Source organism: Motacilla alba, chromosome 4A (genome assembly GCF_015832195.1).
Source record: "Motacilla alba alba isolate MOTALB_02 chromosome 4A, Motacilla_alba_V1.0_pri, whole genome shotgun sequence".
In the NCBI taxonomy this organism is placed as follows: domain Eukaryota; kingdom Metazoa; phylum Chordata; class Aves; order Passeriformes; family Motacillidae; genus Motacilla; species Motacilla alba.
The window spans coordinates 1,438,037-1,460,744 of NC_052045.1; positions in this window are offsets into that span (position 1 = coordinate 1,438,037).

Consider the following 22,708-nt stretch of genomic DNA (forward strand, 5'->3'; position numbering starts at 1 on the left):
TCTTTTATTCATGTTCGGATTTATAACCAAGCAAGACACAGTTTCATTTTTTAAAAAAAGTCATGGTATCATATAGGAAACGTTTCAGCAATTCTCAAGATGATTCCTCGCTTATTACTTTGCAGAGGGAAAACAAACAAGAACCACAACACACCAGCTGGGCTAAAATCTCTTCAGCTTTTAGCCTGACCCAGATGCAATTTCTTTTTAAATGGGGTGGAAAAGGCCCACGCAATTCGTGGAGTTACCCAGGTATTAGAAACATAAGTAAATAAAATGTTGCAGTTATTAGATTTGTGCCTCAGATGTGTTTTCCAAATTAATATGGCTTAAAACGAAGTTTGAAACAGCAACATACTCCTGGCATAGTGAAAAAAAATTCTTTTTAAACAGAGAGGTAATGAAGTGGAAATAAAATGTAAGGCCAGTACAGTATTTTGTCCTGAATCACTTCCAGGGAAGGGATATTGAGATGGTTTGAGGGGCCCTGGTCCTCACAGCAACTCTGATCCTTTGTAATTAGCGCAGCAAGTCCATTTTCCCAAGAGGGAAGAAAAGGTGCAAAATAAAGGGAAGCAGTAGTCACTGTCTCTATTATTCTCCTCAAAATCTGCCTTAATTGCAATGAAATAATCCCAGCAGTCCTGGAGCAGAAAGCCTGGGCACACAGCACATGTACACTGTATTTCCAGAGCCCTGCAGGACCCACAGCCCAGAAAGGTGCTGCTTTTACTGGCCCCTGCCCAGGAAGGTGCTGAGTGCCCAGAGGGCCCTGAGTCACTCCAGAACCCAGCCAGGCAGACCTGGAGAGCAATGAAATATTTATAAAACACTCAGGACAGTGCTCGTGCAGTCCTGACACGGCTCTGTGCTCCTAACCCTGCTCCCACCTCCCTTCTTTCACTCTGCCACCACATCTGCAGAAAACACCCAGGTGAGAGAAGCTAAAAATGGAACAGATACATCTCCATTTTAAGAGTTAAAAATCAAAAATTCAATCCTTTCTGAAAGGTCCCATCATGCCATCGCTCCATGCCGTGCACCGGGGCCAGTGCAGAGCCCAGGGCTGCAGAGCTCTCACTCAGTGCAACCCCAGCCCTGGGCCAGGGGGGCTGCAGCACCCCGGGGCTCTGCTGGAGGCTCAGCTGTGCAGGGGTGACTGGCAGGAAAATGAGGCCTCTGGAACCAGGGAGAAAGGCTTTGTTTTGGCATTTGATCATTATCACTAAAAATGTATTTCAGAAGCAACGCCACGTTTCGTATTTAACGATATTCCTCCAAACTCAGAGCAGGGGAACATCGCAGGAGGGTTGGGTTTTGCACAAGAACCAGGCAGAGTTAATTCTGTTTTAAAGCAGTTTTGGAGCAAAGTTTCATTGGAGAGCTAATTACTGAGAGCTGAGAATGCCTCCAGTTTAAAAGTTCCTTAATCCCTCATGGAAGAGCTGTGGGTGCTGACTTTCTTACCTTCTTTTAAAGTGCAAGCTGTTAAAAATGCTAATTGTCTGAATTCACAAAATTCTCTCTTCAAAGAGAAATAACACTGTTTTGAAAGGCAGCTTTTGAATACGATTTTGATTCTAAAGCAGCCTATTTAGAGAAAATGGGATCCATAAATGTCAACACCACCTGTAGTCTGCTTGATAATGTGCCTGCTTTCTGACAACAGCATTGATAAGCCACAGGCACACTAGAACAAACATCTCTTACTTTATCTGCGAGATAAAACTTGAAGGGGGTGGTGGTTACTAGGAAACTTTCTGTTCCTAATTTGTTTCAACAGAAATCTGCAAATACAAGTTCAAGCATCAAACAATGCCAAGCAAAATTCAGTGGATTAGCGTTTTCCCTGAAGAAGGCAGGGAGGTTATGATCCTCCTTGGGTTTGGTGAAAATCTCTGTACAGCACTGCAAAAAACACAGAATTTAGAGGCAAACTCTCTTTGGAGCCTGTTGTGACCAAGAGAAAAAGCTGTGTGACACATTAAATGAGAAATAAACACTCTGACAATGCAGAACCCAATCTCCTGCCTTCTGCTCACAGAAAAGACACGACAGAAAAAGCCTTGAGGCAGCAGGACACCTTAACAGGTTATGAAATAAATGCACTGAGATAGTATTTTACAGGAACTACTGGATAGAAGTTCTGGTTATTCCAATTACGAGGAATGAAATTTTGGTCTTGTGATAAGCACAGCTAAAAAGAACAAAGGAGGAATAGCTACAGCCAGCAATTTTTTTTTGTCTGCTGCAAGTTTCCCAGGGAAACTTTTAATAATGGATGTCATTTTCCTACAGGAATTTTTTGTCAATATGTTGTGATGATACAAAATGGCAGCTTAAAACCAAGAAGCAACAAAATACTTGAAAAAAGAACCAATAAAGTTGTAAAAACTTTTGCATTCGTTTTTGAACCAAGTGGTGACCTTAACAATAAAAAGGTGATATTCCAATGAACCTTCTTTTTATATTATTTGTTTCTTATTTTGGTTGCCAGGATATTTTACACAGAGAAAGAGATACAGGGGAACGAGGAAAGAAATCTGAAGTCAAGCAGCATCACAGTCCTCTATGAAATATTCATCGGTACTTGAACAGGACAATTTCAATGTTGTTTTGCATTAAAATCTTTTAAAGGGAAAAGAAAGCACACAGATCACAGGAGTTACCATGCAAAGAGTGAGGTCAGAGACCCATTGAGCTCCAGACCTCACTAACAGCGGCCAGGACACAGCTGGGCAGAGCACAGCACACTCACAGGGCCTCCCCACCACCAAGATGGAAAATGCCCCAGCATTCCCCCTCTCAGACTGGGACATGGCCCAGAATTCCTCCTCTCAGACTGGGAAAAGCCCCAGAATTCCCCGTCTCAGACTGGGACATGGCCCAAAATTCCCCCTCTCAGACCGGGACATGGCCCAGAATCCCCCGCCTCAGCATTCCATCGTGGCACCCAGAATCCCCCATCTCAGACCAGGACGGGGCCCCCCAGAATTCCCTGTCTCAGACCGGGACGTGGCCCCCAGAATTCCCTGTCTCAGCATTCCGTCATGGCCCCCAGAATCCCCCGGCTCAGGCCAGGACGTGGGCCCCAGAATCCCCAGTCTCAGCATTCCGACATGGCCCCCAGAATCCCCCGCCTCGGGACGGGGCCCCCAGAATCCCCCCTCTCAGACCGGGACGAGGCCCAGAATTCCCAGTCTCAGCATTCCGTCGTGGCCCCCAGAATCCCCCGCCTCAGCATTCCGTCGCGGCCCCCAGAGTCCCCCGCCTCAGACTGGGAAAAGCCCCAGAATCCCCCCTCTCAGACCGGGACGAGGCCCAGAATCCCCCGTCTCGGCATTCCATCATGGCCCCCAGAATCCCCTGCCTCAGCATTCCGTCATGGCCCCCAGGATCCCCCGCCTCAGCATTCCGTCGTGGCCCCCAGGATCCCCCGCCTCGGCATTCCGTCGTGGCCCCCAGGATCCCCCGCCTCGGCATTCCGTCGTGGCCCCCAGAATCCCCCGCCTCGGCATTCCGTCGTGGCCCCCAGAAGCTGTTTTGTTTCCGTTTCCCCCAGCCCTCCTCTACAGAAGCCAGGGTCTCTCAGGCAGGCAAAGCCTGCTCGTTCAGGGAGATCTTCCATCAATTCCCCTGTGGTTGCAGGAGCTCGGTGAGAGCTCTAACATCCAATTTAAGAGTTCCCCACACCAGTTCAAGATCGTTTTCCCACAGTATGTTGAATGCACTGTCCAATTCAACTTCAAATAAAATCAAGGCAAAGGGCTTCAAAACCACTCCAGACAGATTATTGCAAAGTCTAATACTTTTTATTGGTTCTAAGTAAAAGGCTTTCTTTCATTAGCCTAATTTAATTCCCTCTGTGAGTTGCTATTCTTTTCAAACTACCAAAATACTCACAATTACTCCATGGTGGTTCTAAAAGAGCCTTTGAATATGTACTGATATTTCCTTCCAGTTAGCCAGCCTCTTAAAAATCCAGGCCAAGCTCTCTGGTGCTGTAAATCAACACAGCCAAACTGAAATTAATGACAGCAAACTTGGACCTGGCCCCCTGCAAGAGCCCAGCAGGAGGTGGGGTGGAAAAGGTGGGCTAAAACACAAGCACTGAGCCTGTCCTGTTCATTTTGTATCAAAGGATGACAAGAGATGGAAATTCAGTTGCATATGAAAAAATCACCTTGAGAATTGTTACAAATTTCTTGGGGTCACTCACATTTGTATATATAATTTTTCCCCCCTTTCTCCATACAATTAAAGATGTGGCTGCCTAAATTCCAGACAGGTACTCAGAGGTGAACTACTGCTGAACTTTAGACAGGGCCTTTCTAACCTGCTTTCACTAATCTCACAGATGAAAACTGCTGGAAATAATTTCTTCACACATTTATTTTATCTTCTCTTTCAATTAGCAGAGGTGCCAACACTCTGCATGCACCAACTGAGCTCCCTTTTACTGTTTTTCTTTTTACTTAATAAAAGAATTGTAAGATTCTCTGGAGCCTTGAAACGTGCATGAAATGAGACACTACTTGGACATGAGTGAAATTGTCTTCATTTGGTTTTGGGGTTTTTTTCCCATAAATGATTCTTTGATGGGTTTTTTTTAATAATCATCACATATACTCATTAACAGTATTGATTTAACCACAAATGAACCCAAACTCTTATTAAACAGCTGCTGAACAGGCAGATAAAGGCAATAGAAACAAAATCTTCCCCTGCCCAAAACTGCCCTATTTATAGGACTTAATAGGTGCCCAAAAACCTCATCATTTGTAGACACAGTAGAAAAATTCAACCTGTGTCATTTGCTTTGAGACTGCTACAGAAGACATGAAACAGAGGCTGAAAAACTGGATAAAGGAAATGAAACCATTTGCCTGGAGTGTTATATGGTCAGACAGCAGCTTCACAGAGACATTTCAGCTAATCCAGAATTGAAATTGTGTTACTACAGTGCAGCTTGAATCTTACTGAAATAATCACTCTGCTGAATTCTACAGAAATGCCAGAATCATGCTAAGTTTGATACTTTTTTTCCCCCCCTGAAGTTTCCCCACATAATTCTCTTGTAGAACTCCTGAATAAAACTGGACAAGGTTGTTTATACATTTTTTTGGTAACCTAATTCTCCATGGAAATGGTTGCTTTACCTCCTGGCTTGGATTCTGCATAATATCAATCTCTTCCCTCTTTCTGACATTCCCTCTTGTACGAAAGTCAAAGAGCAAAAAGGGAAATAACTTCTCAATCTAGCTCTGCTGAAAGGTCCTGCCAGGACACGGACGAGCCAAGATTGCCCTCCTCAGCATGAAGAGCAGACAGGTGCTCAGGACAGAGATTTCCAGCCTGGCTCAGAGCTGGGGCTGTGGCATTGCTTCAGCTGCCAGGGGCTCAGAGCAGGGGGGGGTGATCTCTGGTCCTCAGCTCAGTTTTTGGGTTAGGACACAATTTTCCATGGTTTTGACACCAAAATGTGTTCGTGTTTGCAAAATCACATAATTGAGTTTATTGATTCCACAAACAAATCACTGACTGCCTCGCACATGAGCCATCTAATAAAGACTGGAGCAAAAGCTTGTTTTGGAGCTCATTTCTCCTGGTGTCACTTGCAGAAAGTTCATTTGTTCTTCATGCAGAAAGTTCATTCAAAAAACATGCTGCTGCCTAAGAAAATCTGTAACTAGTGAAAAAATCCTTAAACACACCCGGTCCGAACCAAAAACTACATTTGGTGATAAATTCACAAAGATAATGAAAAATAGATCTGACTTCTCTCACTGAGGAGCACCCAAAGCACCAGAGGGACTGACAGCACAGCCAACTTCCTTGAATTGTGAGAGTCTAACAAGAAAGATCACATTCAGTAGTTAAAAGCATTTTTCTACTTAGTCATATATTTGCATGACACTTTGGGAAGAAACCAGGCCTCTCAACATTCTAGATAAGAATATCTCAGGAGAATGAATGTATTTTCAGCTTCCATCTGTGATGTCACTACAGCTCCAATCTGTTCCAAAGCACAAAGTCAGGCCCCAGTGGAAGTGTCTCAATCTGATTTTCGTACACCTTGGCAATAGTCAGCCAGATTTCCCATTTAATACCACTTTGGGTCAGCCAGAAATGCTGCTTTCTGTCACTGCCAGGCGCCTTGCCCGCATGAGGGACCACGAGCCAGCTTTCAAATGTTCCCTGCTGTAAGTTCTCCAAAAAGGGTGAGGTGTTTGCCCAAGTCCACCTCTGCTTGGAAAGGAAATTAAATGGCACAAATCTCCCAAAAGGCAGAGATGAAACCCCAGCCCTGCTGCAGAAGGCTCTGGGTCTGGGAAGGAGAAGATTCCAGTTCACTCTGCCCTGATTTCCCTTTCCACAGCTTTCAGGCACAGGGCTCTTGTCCCACGTGTCCTGGGCTGCTCCTAACGTGAGCAATTAAACACCACAAAGACTGCTCATTTCAGAGACAATTTGGATAAATTTTCATAATTGAAAACTGTTCCTCTCCCTCCATTCTCTCCCAAAGCTTCAATTTCCTCCTCTACAACTTTTTGGACAAAATAAACATTAGTGAATTTCTTATAGAAATGTCAAAGGAAAGGTTAAACTGCTCCTGTCTCCATCAGAATTATTTTTTTCCTCCTTTCATACTTTTCCTGTGGTATGAAATAAAGAGGCAGATCATTTGAAATAGTACTGGATGACAAATAAAGGAGTTTTATATTAACTCAGGGAAATCTGAAGTTAGATCATGTACAAAACCCCTAACAGTTGACACTAGAATTTTCTCCTTATCTATCTGATTTCTGACATTCAAGAATGTGGCCTTCAAAATTAATTTCCTTTTGAGCTCAATTTTTTTCTGTTCCTTCTTGTTTAACAGTTATTAACTATCTCATAAGCACACACTGCACATCAAAGTAGAGCACTACCAGAACACAGACCTTTATTTTTCTCCATTTGTTCTACTCTGGATTTTCATCTCATCTGATGCACAGGCTGCCAGGTGATGTTTAAACAAAATTCTTTCAAGTTAATAAATTTTTCTGTATTTATTTTAAACCAGCACCTGTTATCTCTCCTGCACCTTCTGTGATTCCCCAGCAGCTGACTGGAGTGGGATTTGGCATTCCTGAGCTCCTGAAGCAATACTCATCCTGCCTCCTTCCATTTTATTGCAGCTCGTGGGCAAGGGAAGGAGCTGCAGAACTGAGGAAGGAGGGAATGGCATCTTTGGTGATGTTGCCAATTCCAGGCAGCTTTCTGCTCTGCTTTGGGTTTGTTTGGCATGCTGATCAGGACAACATGAACCGGGTTGTGATGGATTACAGCCACTTCCATCATGAGCCTGGCCAATAATCAATCTCTGCCCAGCTGCAGCAGGAGCACACGGGACACTCAGGTGTCACCAGGTGCCTGTAACCACCCGACTGCCATTCCTTCTTTGGAGGATTTAAGTACTTCCAGTTCCCATCTGGAATGCAATTCCAACAGCAAAACTAGAGGCAAACGAGAGGGGTGAAAATGTAAGCAGCCCAAAGCACCTTTTGAGTTTCCTGCATTACTGAGAATTCAGATCCAAACTCGTGATTCAGTGACACAGACTACGACTAAAATACACATATTACGGTCAAAGGATTATGAAAATGAATCAGCCTAGCACCAAGTAGCTTTAAAAATTAGGATATCAAAGGGAGTTTAGCCTTAAGTGCCCATGGCAGCAAGGGAGGGGGACAGTTTGCCTTTTAGGCTTTTGATTTTCCTACCAAGGAAGTTATTTGGATCTAAGCTGGACGAAAGAAGCAGGTACATGACTGTAGAACAGGTGCCTGAACACATCCTCTGGCCAGTGCCCAGCTCAGGAGCTGCTCACTTCTAAATTCACCCAGCAGGTATTCCAGTGTCATTTTTGGCCAGGCTTTGTCCACAGGGATCCAGGCAGTCACACCCACAGGAGCTTTTTATTTGTACCCAAAAGGACCAACGACAACAACCCTCTTAATTTTTACACTTGAAACCCTGAGTATCTTCCAGTAGAAATTTACAACACACTCCACCACCTCAGCTTCTTTCCAAGCACAGTAAATCCACCACGGAACTGTTTTATTTTTGTGAGCTGGATAAAAGTGAAGAACTAGGAAACACCAGAAAGAAAACACAGGTGTATCAAACCCCAAAGCCAGCAGCCATTAACACACAGCATCCAGCCTTGAGAGAAGGCACCGAGTGCCCACCCACTCAAATTCTAAGCTTAATATTCCATTCATAAAAAGCTGGTGCAGCCACTAAATCACTGAATTGCCCCAAAATGAGACTGGCCCTGAGGAGGGGGTACAAAGCACCCAGTGAACTTAATCCTCAGGGATTTACCTGGTTTCCTCACCCATACATAAAGACCTATATCCAACACCACCAGGGCAACAAAAGCAGCTCCTGGCAAAATTATTTCCAAGGAATTACAAACAAAATGGAAGGAAGAGCCTTTCCATCTGCAATTATTAAAAAAACCAAAACAAAAACAAAAAAAAACCCCTTCATTTTAATTAATTAATTTAAATTTTAAAATTTAATTTCATTTTAATTAATTAATTCATTTTATCTTGAAAGTTACAGAGGCAAAGTGGCTCTTGATTAAGCCAGCAGAAGAGCATCACACCCAGAAAACTCCAGGAGCATTTCAGTAGCCCCTGACAGCATGTCCTGCCCACTCCATCCCAAAACCCCTCTGGCCACCCCATTCTGTAAGGAAGAGGGCTGGGGTAAGGCAGAGAAGCAGGACAGAAAGAAAAACAAACAGTTTTTTTGTTATGGGGCTTAGCAGCACAAACCCACAAGTTCTGTGAGAGAGCAAATCAGGAAGAAAGTTATTTAGGTTCTTTTACTCCCCCAGTTTCAGGTTTATTACCTGCATCACAGTAATGCCCGTGTCTATCCATCAGACTGAAACCGTGCTGGAGTAGCCACTGTTAAATATTTATGGGCACTACCCAAGGATTAAAACACTTGAAAAATTACAATAACTTACCCCATCCTCAGGTCCAAGCTTTGAAAGCTGAATTTTAAACATGAAAGCACTTCCAGCTACTTGAATAACAGAGAGAGAAGTGAAAAGCACCATAACCCAGAGGAAAGATGTGTTGCTTGTCAGTACCATTGGATTTTATTTTTAAATCCCTACAACTTTGCTACCTCTCTCTAGGAAACAGAAGAGAAAGGTGCATGCTAAGGGGCTAAGAGACACTTCATCTTGCCTTCCCTCTCATAATCTGAAGATGACTGTCAAAGGATTTTTAATTTCCTGTGCTGGGGAGATCAGGTTAATCTCCAGTGAGAGGTGTTAGCAAAATCCTATAAGCAGAGCTAAGTCCTATGCACTGAACCCTAAAGCCATTGGCATCCATCATCAGAGCTGACTCCCGGGCCCAAGGAAACCTTTTCACATGACAATCACTGCAAACAGGAACGCTCACTCTGAGGAGCTCGTGTGGCCACTGAGCTGAGAGTGTTCTGTATTTACAGTTTGTCCTGGACAGGCAGCAAGACCTTTGCATTTACAAACTCTGGGGTTGTTCCCATCTAAATCCATCTGTAATGTGCAAGAATTCTTGAGATGAAAGCCACGTGTACCAGAACACCTAAAAAATATTACCATGAAGATCACTGATCAGATCCCATGAAATCTTTACACATCTCCCTACCTAAACAACACTCTGGAATTTATTTCCACTTGTACACACTAAAGCAGCACCTCAGACTCTGCTGGATCCTCCAAACGTGCTGCTCACAACCACTGAGAGACAGATTTCAAAGCTGACAATACCACGGGAACTTTTAGCTCAGTATTTGCTAATAAGTGCATTTTGCAGCCCGTGTGCTACCTGCCTGTGATACTCCACTGCCTGCAAACATTCACCCTGGAGGCGTTTGTCAGTTCAGGTTTCTGTTTGAACACTTACTCAGAAGTTTTCCCTTTGCCTTGATGTCTCAAGCAACAAGTTTACAATGGACAGTCTCAAAGTCAAAAGGAAGAACTGAACCCAAGAAAATCATGCTCCATGTAGAGGTAATCACAGAATTGCTGGACATGTTCTCCTGTCTCTAATGTAATCCAAATATTCCCCTTGAACAAAGCTCTGCAGCAGCCTGAGCAGAAGGGTATCAGGGACCACAAAGTCAATTTCCAGCTCAGCATTAGCCTCAGAGTTGTACTGTGCCTGACACATGGATTGAAGAAGTGCATCTGTTTCAGCATTCCAGGACTTTAGGAAAAAGAAATCAAAAAAATCTCCCATTTGCAGCCTCATTTCATGTGCTGGTTGGCACTGCAGAGTGATGTAAGGGTGTCCAAGCTGCATTCCTCTCAGCCATGCCTAATCCCAAGACAAACCCCGAGATGAGATCCAGTGCTGTAAATCACTAATGGACACTGAATGCACAATGGAAACCTGAGGTGTGAGAGAGGGGGAGCCACATTCTGAGTGCCACCATCACTGAGATGCTCAACCCTCCCCTCCTGTGCAACAGTGATTTGAAAGCCAGGCCTCAGTGTGTGGGATACAGAAGTGTTTCTGTGCTGACACTCACACTGACACAATGCTGGGGCCTCTGTGAGGTTCTCAAGAGAACTGCTTTCAGTGGGAGTCATCCCACCAAGACAGGGAACACCCAGAGCAGGGCTTTGTTTGCTGTAACAGCACACACAGTTTGGCCAAGACACATTCACCGAGGGCATTCCAACCCACAGCATCTCCTCCTGCTGCCTGGCAATGGTCCCCACGCCCTTCTGCAGGCTGAATTCCCCCTGAACCACCAAAGCCTGCACTCCCAGCAGCAGGAGGGGCTGGAGCAGTGAGGGGCAATGGCAGACAGGCACCAGAACTTGCACTAAACTCTCTTCTATTTCCAGCATCTCAGCAACAACAAAGAGAGAATCCAGTATCCACTGGTACTGGAAAGAATCTTGCACCCACAAAGAAAGAATCCTGCACCCACTGTGCAAGAATCCAGTATTGTCTGACTGTCATCCACAGTTTCTACCTTCAGCACTGATTTACCATCCTGTATCTCATCCACATGGAATTCCCAGGAGCTGGTACCTCCTGCACTGCTGCCCAGCCACTCCTGGCACTGAGAACTCGCCCACTGCAGCACTGCCATGGCAGCAGGAAGGAGATTAAGCATGCAGATTACCAAGGGATGGGATTAGGTCTAGAATCTTCCATCTCTCTGTGGGAAGGCTTCATGCTCACGTGGCTGGTTTTGGCTCAGTTTTTGAGATTTAATGTTTTCCAGCATCTATTCCACTCCTCTGCAAAACAAGCTGTTACGAGAGAGTGGGGAAAGTTATTTATTGGGCTGCTGGGAGGAAGTTGATTTTCTTTTAGAGTATTTATCAAATTCTTTCAAGTCTCTGTGGTTCAACATATTAAGCTACATCAAAGCCAAAGCATACACTTTTGAGCTATTCATTTTCTGTTAAAATCCACATTCTTGGATGCTGAAATGTTTACTGCACTTTTTCCAAGCTTTGGAGTTAGTGGTCTGCTGCTGTATCAGTACCAAAACTATTTTGGATGGCTGCAGTCTGCAAGAATATTTACTGAAATGATGCACTAAGGGAACAGGTTCATTGTTTACACTAGGAAGATTAAATTAGGTCTAAACGTTTGCAGGAATGCTCTTTTTATTCCTTCTACCCCTGCAGCCATATTCTCAGTTACACATCAGCTCTCAAAACCTGAATGTACAACACAAAATACAGCTGGTGTCATCTGCCATCCCAGTACAGCTCCAGGAGTGTTTTACAGGGTTCCCAGTGTACTTTTCAGACGTTGGAAATGTTCCCTTCCAGTGTTGAGGTTTCCTCACCCCAGGCTTCTGAACCAGCAAACTGCCCCCCAGCTGCCCATCCCTCTGCCCTCAGCTCATCCCAAACACCCGAGATGTATCACCAGTGTCAGGCTGGGACCCAACAGCAGCCAAATATTGCTCAGCACGCTGAGCCTGAGCACAGCCCTGCTGCAGATTCCCCTCCACCCTTGATTAGTCATTAGTACTTCAGCTGATTAGAGAGAGCAGGAGCTGCTGGTGGAGCCCTTATTCCTCAGGGCTGCTGTTCTCAGGTTTGACAGACACCTTTCCAAAGGGCTGTGCATGAAGCAAAAACAAACAGCAGGCACTGAAGCAGGAGATGAGAATCTCCAAGGGAAAGGTTCACCTTGAAAACAGATCCTCACTATGATTCCCTCCTCTCATATCTGGGATCAGCCTCTCACCACGGGTCTGACTCTCAGGTAAGAGCACTTCACCTTCCACACGCTCACGCTGACAGAAAGGAGACAGTAAAAAGCCAATTTGCAGAGGCTACAGAGAAACAGAACGAGCACAAAGCAACTTCCCCACCTCCCATTTCCCAGAGATTCCAGAAGCCCAAGTCACAAATTACTGCTCTGGCCACAGCAGCACAAAAAAGGCTCAAGTGTGAAGCCTCTGGCAGCTGGGTACACGTGTGGCCAAACTGGCCCTCAGCACCTTCAAGGCAGGGCTGGGGGTTCAGCCTCCTCCTGCTGCTGCCCACGGGTCCCTCTGTGCTGAGGATGCTGTCCCCAGCAGTCCCTGTCCCCTGTCTCACACCCAGCCAGGCTGCTGCTGTCCCCAGCACTCCCTGTCTCACACCCAGCCAGGCTGCTGCTGTCCCCAGCAGTCCCTGTCCCCTCTCATAGCCAGGCTGCTGCTGTCCCCAGCAGTCCCTGTCCCCTCTCATAGCCAGGCTGCTGCTGTCCCCAGCACTCCCTGTCTCACACCCAGCCAGGCTGCTGCTGTCCCCAGCAGTCCCTGTCCCCTCTCACAGCCAAGCTGAGATCAGCAGAGCCAAACCATCCCCCTGCTGCACTGGTTCACACGCAGCTACCACATTTACAGCTCTACCCCACAGTTTGGGAAGAGCCAGAATAGTTTCCACCTACTACCCCAGAAAAGTAATTCAATCGACTTCAATCCTTTTTTACAAATTAGCCTTCAGCTGGCAATTTTCACTGCAGAACTATTATAACAATTTTCTAACTGATTCAGTTCAAGTAATAGCTATTCAATAACATTTTCCAAGGAAGAAGCACACAGATTTGTCAGTTTGCATGTCTAGAAAGGTCTTTACGGGCTATTATTGTATTTCTTACTCTGTGTATGGATTGTGTGCCACAAAAAAAAAAAAAAATCCACTTGCTTCATTTGTTTAATCACAAACCACCATACAACCCCTCCCCATCAGTGACAGCCAAAACCTCCCCGCAGCACCCAGGGCAGAGGAAATGTTTGGTCCCTACAGAAGCACTCACCTCTCTTTGTGAAAGGGGTACTCAGGATTTCAAACCAGCTCTGGTTAAAGAGGATTAATCCCCAGCTACCAAGTACAGTAAAAGCCTTGAATGTTCCTTCTTTGACCAAAAGGAGAAATCAGTCTTCTCACCCACAAATATGTCAACAATTCAGTGTGAACTGGTCATAAAGACAAATTACTGCAAAGCAGGTGATTGCTTTGATATTTAATAGATGACAGAAAAACATACCTAGACCAACATGCTTCACACCATGAAATAGTGAAATCACTCTTGCAGAGTCCCACAGAAAAGCCATCAATCTGCATGAAACCACAATTTACTAAAGATGCAAATTAAGAGTGAAACTGGGAAGCAAGAGAGTTCCAGTCCACTCGGAGAGCTGTGGACACTCACTGACAGCTGAGCTTCCTCCCTGGCTGCTGTTTGGCTCTGTCAAACAGAAAAGAATCTGGGGGAAAAAAATCAAGTGAGTGGTAATTTCCATTCCGAATGCATTAATCAAATTTGTTCTACAATATAGGAGACCTAGATACCTTTTCCCTGTATTTTTGTGGTTGCTGTACAGCTTTGGTCTACTTGTTAAAAGAAAATAGTTATAATAACTTAAGGGCATTAAACTTCTTGGTTCTCCTTTTATTAAAACTTCTCATCTATCATGAGAATTCTACCCACATTCTTCTAATGTGCCTGAAACTTTTTTTTTTTATTGGGTTCTTATTCCAGAGGTCTTGACTTGTTCTGGTAATTTGCAAATGCTGCCAATCCCTAGCAACGACTGCTGCAAAGTTGTGTATTTCTTTTATCACCAAGTTACATTACAGAAATTTAAAATACCACCCAGAACATGTGCTCAATACTTTTCAAAGGTACAACACTAACGACAATGGAGCTGTGATTTTTTAAATTCTTTTTATAGCTGGTTAGAAAAAAGTACACAAAACATGATCTAATTTGACAATGGCCATTTATCACTGGCTTTATTCAAGAGTGGAAATAATGGATTTGTTAGATATTATACTAATAATTATTTTCTGTAAAAAAAGAAAAAGTTAAATATTTTTGAGAATTAAAGTACAGAACAGTGAAGCAATGTGATCAACAGCTCCAAGTCCAAGAAATATGAATTTACAATTATCTAAAAATTTCTTAAGAAGCTGATGCAAAAAATCAATTCCCAAGAGTTTCAGTTAAAAAATTCTGATTTCCAGATTAGATAGATGTTCCATTAGGGGTTGCACTAAACTCCCACAGCTTTTGGCTCTGCACATTTCACTGTAATGTAGAATAGAATAAATTATGTAGCAGCCTGTTAGGAGCCAATGGTGGTAGAACTGTATTAAAAAAAATAGATTAAAAAGAAGATTACTGTACAAAGGTTGACATAAAAGGAAGGAAAAAGCCAATGGCCATTACACAAACTGAAAAAGCTTCCAAAGGAATGTGACTTGGTAGCAAAAGCCTTCTCCTGCACTGAGGGGCTGTTCTGGGGTGCAGAAGGGAGGGTTTGCTTTGAGCTTTGGGGGTTTTTGTTCTCTCCAACCACAGGGGTGACCACGAATCAATGCAGTGGAAACCAGAAATCCCCAGAAAGAGCCAGACCAGTGCCCTCAAGTTGCAAGGCCCTTTTTCTCATAAACATCTCAAGTAACAGCAGATACCTGGGAGCTGAGCGCCCCAGGCCTGGGGTGAGCTCAGGGACCCCTCTCCTGCTCACACCTGAGCAGAGCTGGGCAGGTGACACCAAGCAGGTGACAGGGAAGGCTCTGGCACGTGGCACCTTTTCTCCTGACCCTCAACACGAGCAGAGCCAGTGCAGGAGCTGCTGCTCACCCCTGGGGCCCCAAACCCTGACCTTCAAATGCTGTTTGTCAGGGGGACATCAAAATGCACCATGGAGTTCACCCCCTTCCCCATCTCCTCAAAACTGCTGCACCAGCTTCCACAGATTGTTTTGCTGCTCCTGCATAGCAAGGCAAATAAAGCAGTCTAAAGGTCTTTTGAAGAATGGGGAAAGAAAGCCTTTTGAATATCTCTGCAGATAGCAGGAGTTTCTCTTCCCAAGAAAGTGCTGAATATACAATTAAATGCTAAACAGTGCTACAGACATTGTTATATTCAGAACTGTTCCATAGAGAAAAATCATCTCTTTCACAGGTCTGACAACTGTAAACTCTACTTTTATACAAGACTCAACAGCTTTGTTAATCAAAAGGACAGACTTGTAAGACACACATATTTAGAAGTCTGAGCGAAACGGATCGTGTTCCTATTCTGAGACCTTGGTACTACTTGCCCACGATACCACAATTCCATATGTGCAAGTAAAGCACACATTAAATGTGTTACATTAGCTGTGTTCCCCGATTTGTTGGTTTGTCTGGGTTGGAGATGATCACAGAGTCCTTAGGTTCTGTCAGAAAAAACAAAACAGTTCAAGCGATGCCAGTGCTGCCAGCGAACCTGATGTGGCAGCCCAGCTTTTGTTTTGTCCAAGAAGTCAGAAACAAGGAATCACGTGTTGTGATTTTAGTTACTAATTTATATTTGTACTTTGAAGTTGATGCAAGCCCTTTCCCCTCTCACATTTTTAAAAGTTCATTATTTATTTTTTTTAAAAAAACAGATACATACAAGTAATCTAACTTGTAAGAACAGGAAACAAGGTCAAAGCAAAGATCCCTCCAGTTCAGTGCTCCAGCAGCTGCCACCAGCAGATGTCTGAGGAAGCTTGGAGAACACGACAAGTACCCAGGGACAGAGCGTACACAGCATTCTGTGGGAATGTTCTACAATCCAAAGCTTCAGGGGTCAAGAACCTCTTGAGGGGAAGTAATTTTTTTTCATACAGAAAGCCTTAATAATTTGAATTTGTTGCCTACTTGTCCAATTGCTTTTGAACCCACACAGATTTTATTATCTACACACAATGCATCGGATCAACAACTTCCACAGCTTAACTTCACGCTGTGTGAGGAACTGTTTGCTTTAATCATACTGAGCCAACCACTTGCTGAGCTTGATAGCTCTTAATTCTCATATGGAAGAGACAACTCCCTCCTGCTCTCTTTCTCCAGATAATTCATACTTCCTCTCTGTTTTCTTTTCTCAGCCTAAAAGCTCCTAGCATGAGTTACTCAGAAACAACAGTTCCCTTCTGCTGATTATCGTGCAGCATTCTTTCCTAGATCTTCTGCAGCTCTCCACACCCCAAGACAAAGATCAAATCCACAGACAATATGAAGGAGATAATCACATCCTTGATTTTCCACTCTCTATCCATTTCCTAACATTCCATCAGTCTTTCTGGATTTTGATTCAGAATAAAATTCATCCACTATTTCCACAAAACATGAGAAATATCAAGACCTTGTTTCAGAACCTGTGGTTTTGATTTTGAATCTAGGGCTGTCCAGGACACCTGGAATGAATGTGGGGGAAACATTTTACTCAGCCACACACTTTTTACATCATTATCCATCAGACTTCAAACATGCTCTGCCAGTGTGTTTGCCACCATTCCACAGTAAATACATTCACCATGCTGTGTCTTCCTGGAAGAGCAGCTCTGCTCCGAATGGAACACAGGACTAACTAACAAAAGCAGCTTTTCTTTACTCCTGGTTTTACATCTGTGTGGAAATGGTTCCCCAGCCAGCAGAGCCAGTGCTGAGCTGCACAGGATGTGAGAGGCAAGCTGAAAGCAGAGTGTGCTGCTAGCAGGGGCTGCACTGCAGCATCTCCTTCGTGGGGTCAAACTGTCCCTCTAATGGACAGCCCCATTCCATAAAAGACATGGACGTTTTGAATGCATGGCAAGTTGCTTAATCTTGAAAAAAATATTAATAAAATAATGTCTAAGTCTTCTAGATTCAATGGTTTGCAGTTTTGGACAGTCCTGAAGTCCTCCAAAATGTGCTTGAACCTTGGCAAGGTAGCTCTGCAGGGTTAGGGATAGGCAAGAACATGAACTGTATTTTATATACTGGGATATTTAAATGTACACTAATATTTAACAGATAAAATAGATGTTGAAACATATTCTGGCCAATAACTGTATCAAACTCAATAGAATCCAACACCAAATTTGATTGGCATCAGTTAACAACCCCCTGCTTTCCAGACAGAGAAAATATCAACAAATGCAAATGCTTTATTTTATTTTCACCCCATAAAAAGTCATTTTGTAGTGTCTATTAAGCATTAAAAGTAAACACAATCACAACTCTGGAATTTCCAGAAACATGCAGAAGCCATTTAGGCAGCTCCTGAGCAGAAAAAGTGCCATATTACTAAGCAGTTTACATTTTTATGTATTCTTTTGGGAATTTTCTGTACAGGCTTCTGATATCAGAGTGGCAATTCCCATCTTTTGTTTCGTCCCTAACAACCTGCCAGGATAATTAAACTCACAACTCAGCACGTCTCAGTGCCTGCAGAATCTTCTGGACAGACATCAGAAGACTGGCATGGAAGCAACTCGTGTCTCTCTAACGAGGAGGAGAAAATCTCCAGCAGCAGATGTCCAGTTAATCCAGCCTCAAAGGCAGGAACGAACGCCAGCCACAAAAAAATGAACCAGAGCTGAAAAGAGCACATGTCCCCCTGCCCCAGAAAAGCTCTGCCGAGCAGATCCATCTATTCTGTACGACCTGACCGAGTGCCAGGTGCAAATCCTCAACAAAAGTGCCAAAGGAAGTGTCTGCAGCCTCCACTCCGAGCCCCTTGGTGCTCCCAGGAGCGACCCCCAGCTCAGGACAGAGATGCCCGGGCAGCCACACAGCTCCTGCAGATCTCCACTGCTGTTTCACCACTTCCCAACGCAGCCCCTGCACAAATCCCACAAGTTTAACCCCAAACCCCTTTGGGCACTCCAACCTCCCACCAGCAGGGTCAGGTCATCGTGAGCAGAGCAGAATCCTCTGTCCCTGGAGAAGTCTCACAATCTCTCATCTGGTCTAAGCTCTGCTGTACTCCCAGGCACAAGAAAACTCTTGAACCACGGGGTCCTCCCTCACAAGGCCCATTTCGTGAAATATTCTCAGAAAATAAAATTTTGGCTGCAGAAATGGAGTTTTATATAGATAATCAGCACAAGAGGAGGGAAACATTTGGGAGCTGTTTGGCCAGCATGTGTGTCTGTCTGTTCAACAGCCCCTTGAAGACACTCAGGAAAGAGGGGATCTATTTTCACTTCTTCTATCAGACTCATTTAAGGACGTGTTTTGACTCTGTTCTTTCACACTTAGGTCATTCTCCAGGAATAAGCTGACTGGATTTCCAAGTTTTTCTTGAAGAGACTTGCTCAAACTGTTTTGTTCTGCACAACTGCCCATAGTCATCAGCTAAGAGTTGGCCCAGCTGACCCCTTGAGCTTCCCTTGGCACTTCAGAGTGTCTATTTTGGGCAGCTCCCACTCAGATAATATTGGCTTGTGCAAACCACACATGTGGAACTCAAGATTTACTAGGTATTTTGCAGAAATACTGTTTCTTGATTCAAGACCAGGTATTCTTCTGGGACTAACCAATGGCACCACAACCATCAGGCAGATCTGTCATTCACTGCTAAAACCAAGGACAGTGCAAAAAGATACTCAAGACATTTATGTTAAAAAGGTCCATGATAAACTTGAAAGCCAGAAAACTCAGCCTTGTTCTAGAACCTGAACTAGATAATATGGAACATGGAGGAGACTTTTTTGTGCATTTGGGTCTTTTGTTTAAACAGAAAAAGACTAAAGCCACTAAGAAATTTGAGCAGCTAGATATTGATAAAAACTCTCCTGCATGGTGGGGAGAGAGTCTGTAAGATTCTCATTTCCCATAAAACTGCTCAAAACTTAAAAATACCTGATGCATATGCATCACTAGAGTTCACTAGAACTTATGGAAGAAGGAGTGCTGGTGGAAATAAAAGATCTGCTCAGAATAATCTCCTTCTGCTTGACATTGTCCAGGACCCAGCATCACAGAGTAGGCATAAATAAAGTTATTAAAAGCTCCATTTGCATCTGCCTCATTCTGGGGTGCAAACATCCTACTAGAAAGCACGGGATGTAAGAGTCTGTAAGATTCTTTCCCAAGCCAGGCATATCAGTTGGAATGGAACAGTAAAAACCAGCTCTGGGGCCCAGCCTGGGCATCCAGGCTGATCAGGAACTGGAGTACCTAGACCCAAGGTGGGTACCAGATAGCCTCAATTAGTGCCTAATGACTTCTTCTTAATGAACACGAGGAAGTTCCAGTGTCCTCAACAATTTCATGAATGTTTTCCTGAAGAGAAAAAAAAAGGACTGCAGATTTTACACCCAGAAAATGGGCTATAGCTCTTTTCTCTCAACTGGTATAGTGTGCCAGGAGATTCTTACTAAAAAGTTTTAAAAGCCAAGATTTCTTATTTCAGTATTTCCAGCAAGGCATCACTATTTCTGCTGTTCTCCAGGGTAAACCTCACTTAAGCTTGGCCCATTTAATATAATAGGAGAATAACCAGAAATCAAATAGAACTTTGTCTGTGACTTGCTCAAGAGTGTTAAAGTAACTCAAAAAGTTTGAGTGCTTTGGTGGCAAATTGCCATCTGCCCCAAGCATGTCCCCAAGGCTCTGTGAAGTGATTTGAACACTGATTTTTCACTGCTCTGAGCTTCTTTCACAAGTCTTTCATCCCTTATTTCACAAACAGCAGTAGGAGTCTGAAAAAGTATCTCGTAAACAGCTGTACAGTCAGATCAGCTCATGTGTCACACACTCCCAGCACCTCCTCAGGAGAGCAGGCCAGAAAGGAAATAAAATCACATGGAACACACCCTCACTCCCCACAGGATGAAAGCTTAAGAACAGTAGAAGACCAATCCTCATTTCAAGGGCTATATACTAACTACACCTAAAATAAAAGAGAAGCTGAAGTTCTCTTACAGTGAGGCACAGCCATTAGAGATGAATGGGTCAGCATTTGTACAATTGCATTTTTAAAAATATTTCATGCTAAAGTAATAACAAATATCTTCTCACAGTGTTGAAGAGGTCTTTTTGAAGATCAAAGGATATGAAGTTAATTAATTTTGATAATCAGCTGTGTCTGGTATTTTGCCAATTTAAACAAAATATTTTCCAAAAGGGGAAAAAAACCCCAAAAACACCTGGATTTTTATATAGGCAAGTATAAGAAAAGCAACAAAAAAGGTGTTTTGGTTATGAAAAAGACAGAAGATAGGAAAAGTCTGGGGTTTTTTGAGGGGCATTTCATTTTAAATATGACCTTAATTTCAGGGAAATAGCTGTTTTTGAACATAAAGACTCCCCTCATCTCTTAAAGCAGCCCTGAGACATTTCTGAACACTTGTCAGGAGCTGCTGCTAGTTGCCCATGTGAAATCCTGCAGGTTTCTGCTGCATCCTCACACAGGGACTATTCTGCAGCTCTAATTAGAATAAAGAAGGCCCTGATTCAGTGGAGTGCTGAAGCCACCAAGTGATCATACTGCTGGATTTAACCTTTCCCACGAGACGCATCTTCTGGCACCAAAACAGAAACGCAGCAACCTTTATTATCTAACATTCATTACTCAAACACACAGCACAAGAGTTTAGTTGATAAAACAGCAGTGGGGATAAAAAACCATCTTCATATCAGTCCCTTCATTAGTGCCCAGCTCCATGAACTGCAACACCAAGGCACTGACGCCTTTCACTGGGGTAAAACCAACCCAAGGAGCTTTTTCCACACCAAAATATCACACACTGAGCACGGGGGCAGTCCTTGGTGTGGAGCTGCCACACACCAGGGCCCAAACCAGCTTTAGGGGAAAAAAACCAGGGTGAATAAGGACAGGCTGAAGGCAGTCTCAAGCAAAGAACAGCACTGCTTTACAAACATCTCTGCATTGCAGAATTGCAGAAACCAGGGGTATTTACCAGCTCATCCATGAGTGTGTTCTCTTGCTGTCAGCTAACAGATTGAGCAGGTGATCCTGTGCCAGGATTATTAACAGGAACCTCCAGCTGCAGAATACCTTTGTACCAAACTGGTAACTGAGTGAAGCCCACTGGGGATAAAAATAATGGAGAATCAAGCCCTGCTTGGCATTTTAATCTGGATTGAGTCTGAAGAGTTCTGAAAACTCCACACATTGAAAAAAAAATATTAAAAAATTATATAAAGTTACTATAAATTGCAGTGAAAGATGAGTTCAGCTTTCTGGTGCCAGAGCCCCTTGGCTTTGTCAGGATGAGCCTCATTTGCTGCATTTCCAGCCCTTTTCTCCCATCCAACACTGTGCAGCAACAGCACCCAAAGGGTTATTCCCTGATGGAATCCACAGGAGCTATCCCAACCCCACTTTTCTGATCAAGCAAATCTATTGCTATTAAATGCTCAGTGCCAGATGAAACCAAAACCAGCAGCCACGTTCCGGGCTGATTCTTAATTTGCTCTCAGCTGGAGTCTTCATGCAGAGCTATTTGATAGAACTGGGTGCTTTTCAGATGCATTCCTGCATCTCTGGGAATGTTTTGAAATGTTGAATTTTGTGATGTTTGCCTGCATGCTTGTTCAGTGAGTATAATGACCATGGAGCTGCCTCTTGTACACTTTAAAGTCTGACTTTGCTTTCCAAAACAATTTGTAACTGTTGTCTCCATTGAAAGTTTTTAGGAGAGGAACACTCCACTACATAAGATCAGCTATCATTAATTTTGTTCTTTTGCATTTAGTTATTTTCATTTTTATTATCTTCAAAAAGCCAGATGAGACAGCTTCACACACATTCCCATCCCAAAACGCCCGTTTTATTTTCTCCAGCAATGCTACTTCCAGTTAACAAGTAAAGTGTAAATGAGATGAGCTCACAAACAATTGGAAAAAAGTTACTGCTGTGCTCAAAATATTAAAAACTTTATAGAAGGCAATAAAGGTCCTGCCAAAGCAAAAATATGTGACTCTGATAAATTTCTTTGCAGAAAGTGAGAAAGCATCTCTCATATATATAAATATACACACAGACAAAGATCTTGCCTGAAGCCACTTATATCCATTGTTAATTACAAAACTTACTGTGGAGAGCAAGGAGTGGTATCTGACTCATAAAAATGCTCAGTAATTGTTAAGAATTAAGAAAAGGACCCATCTAATTTAAGATATATATCTCTCAATTAGTGTTGTGTTATTTTTTGTGCTTTGTGCTCACTGTGCAGAATTTCTCCACGAGGAATCAGATAATAGACATCAGAGATCATTTTGCTTTGCTACATCTATGTGACAGAGTTACATTACACAGGAACAAACAGACCCTTGCAGCTCCAGGGGAAAGTGAGACAATCAATTCAAAACAAAAGTAAAGGAAGACAACATCTACTCAAAGAAGTCAATCTTTCT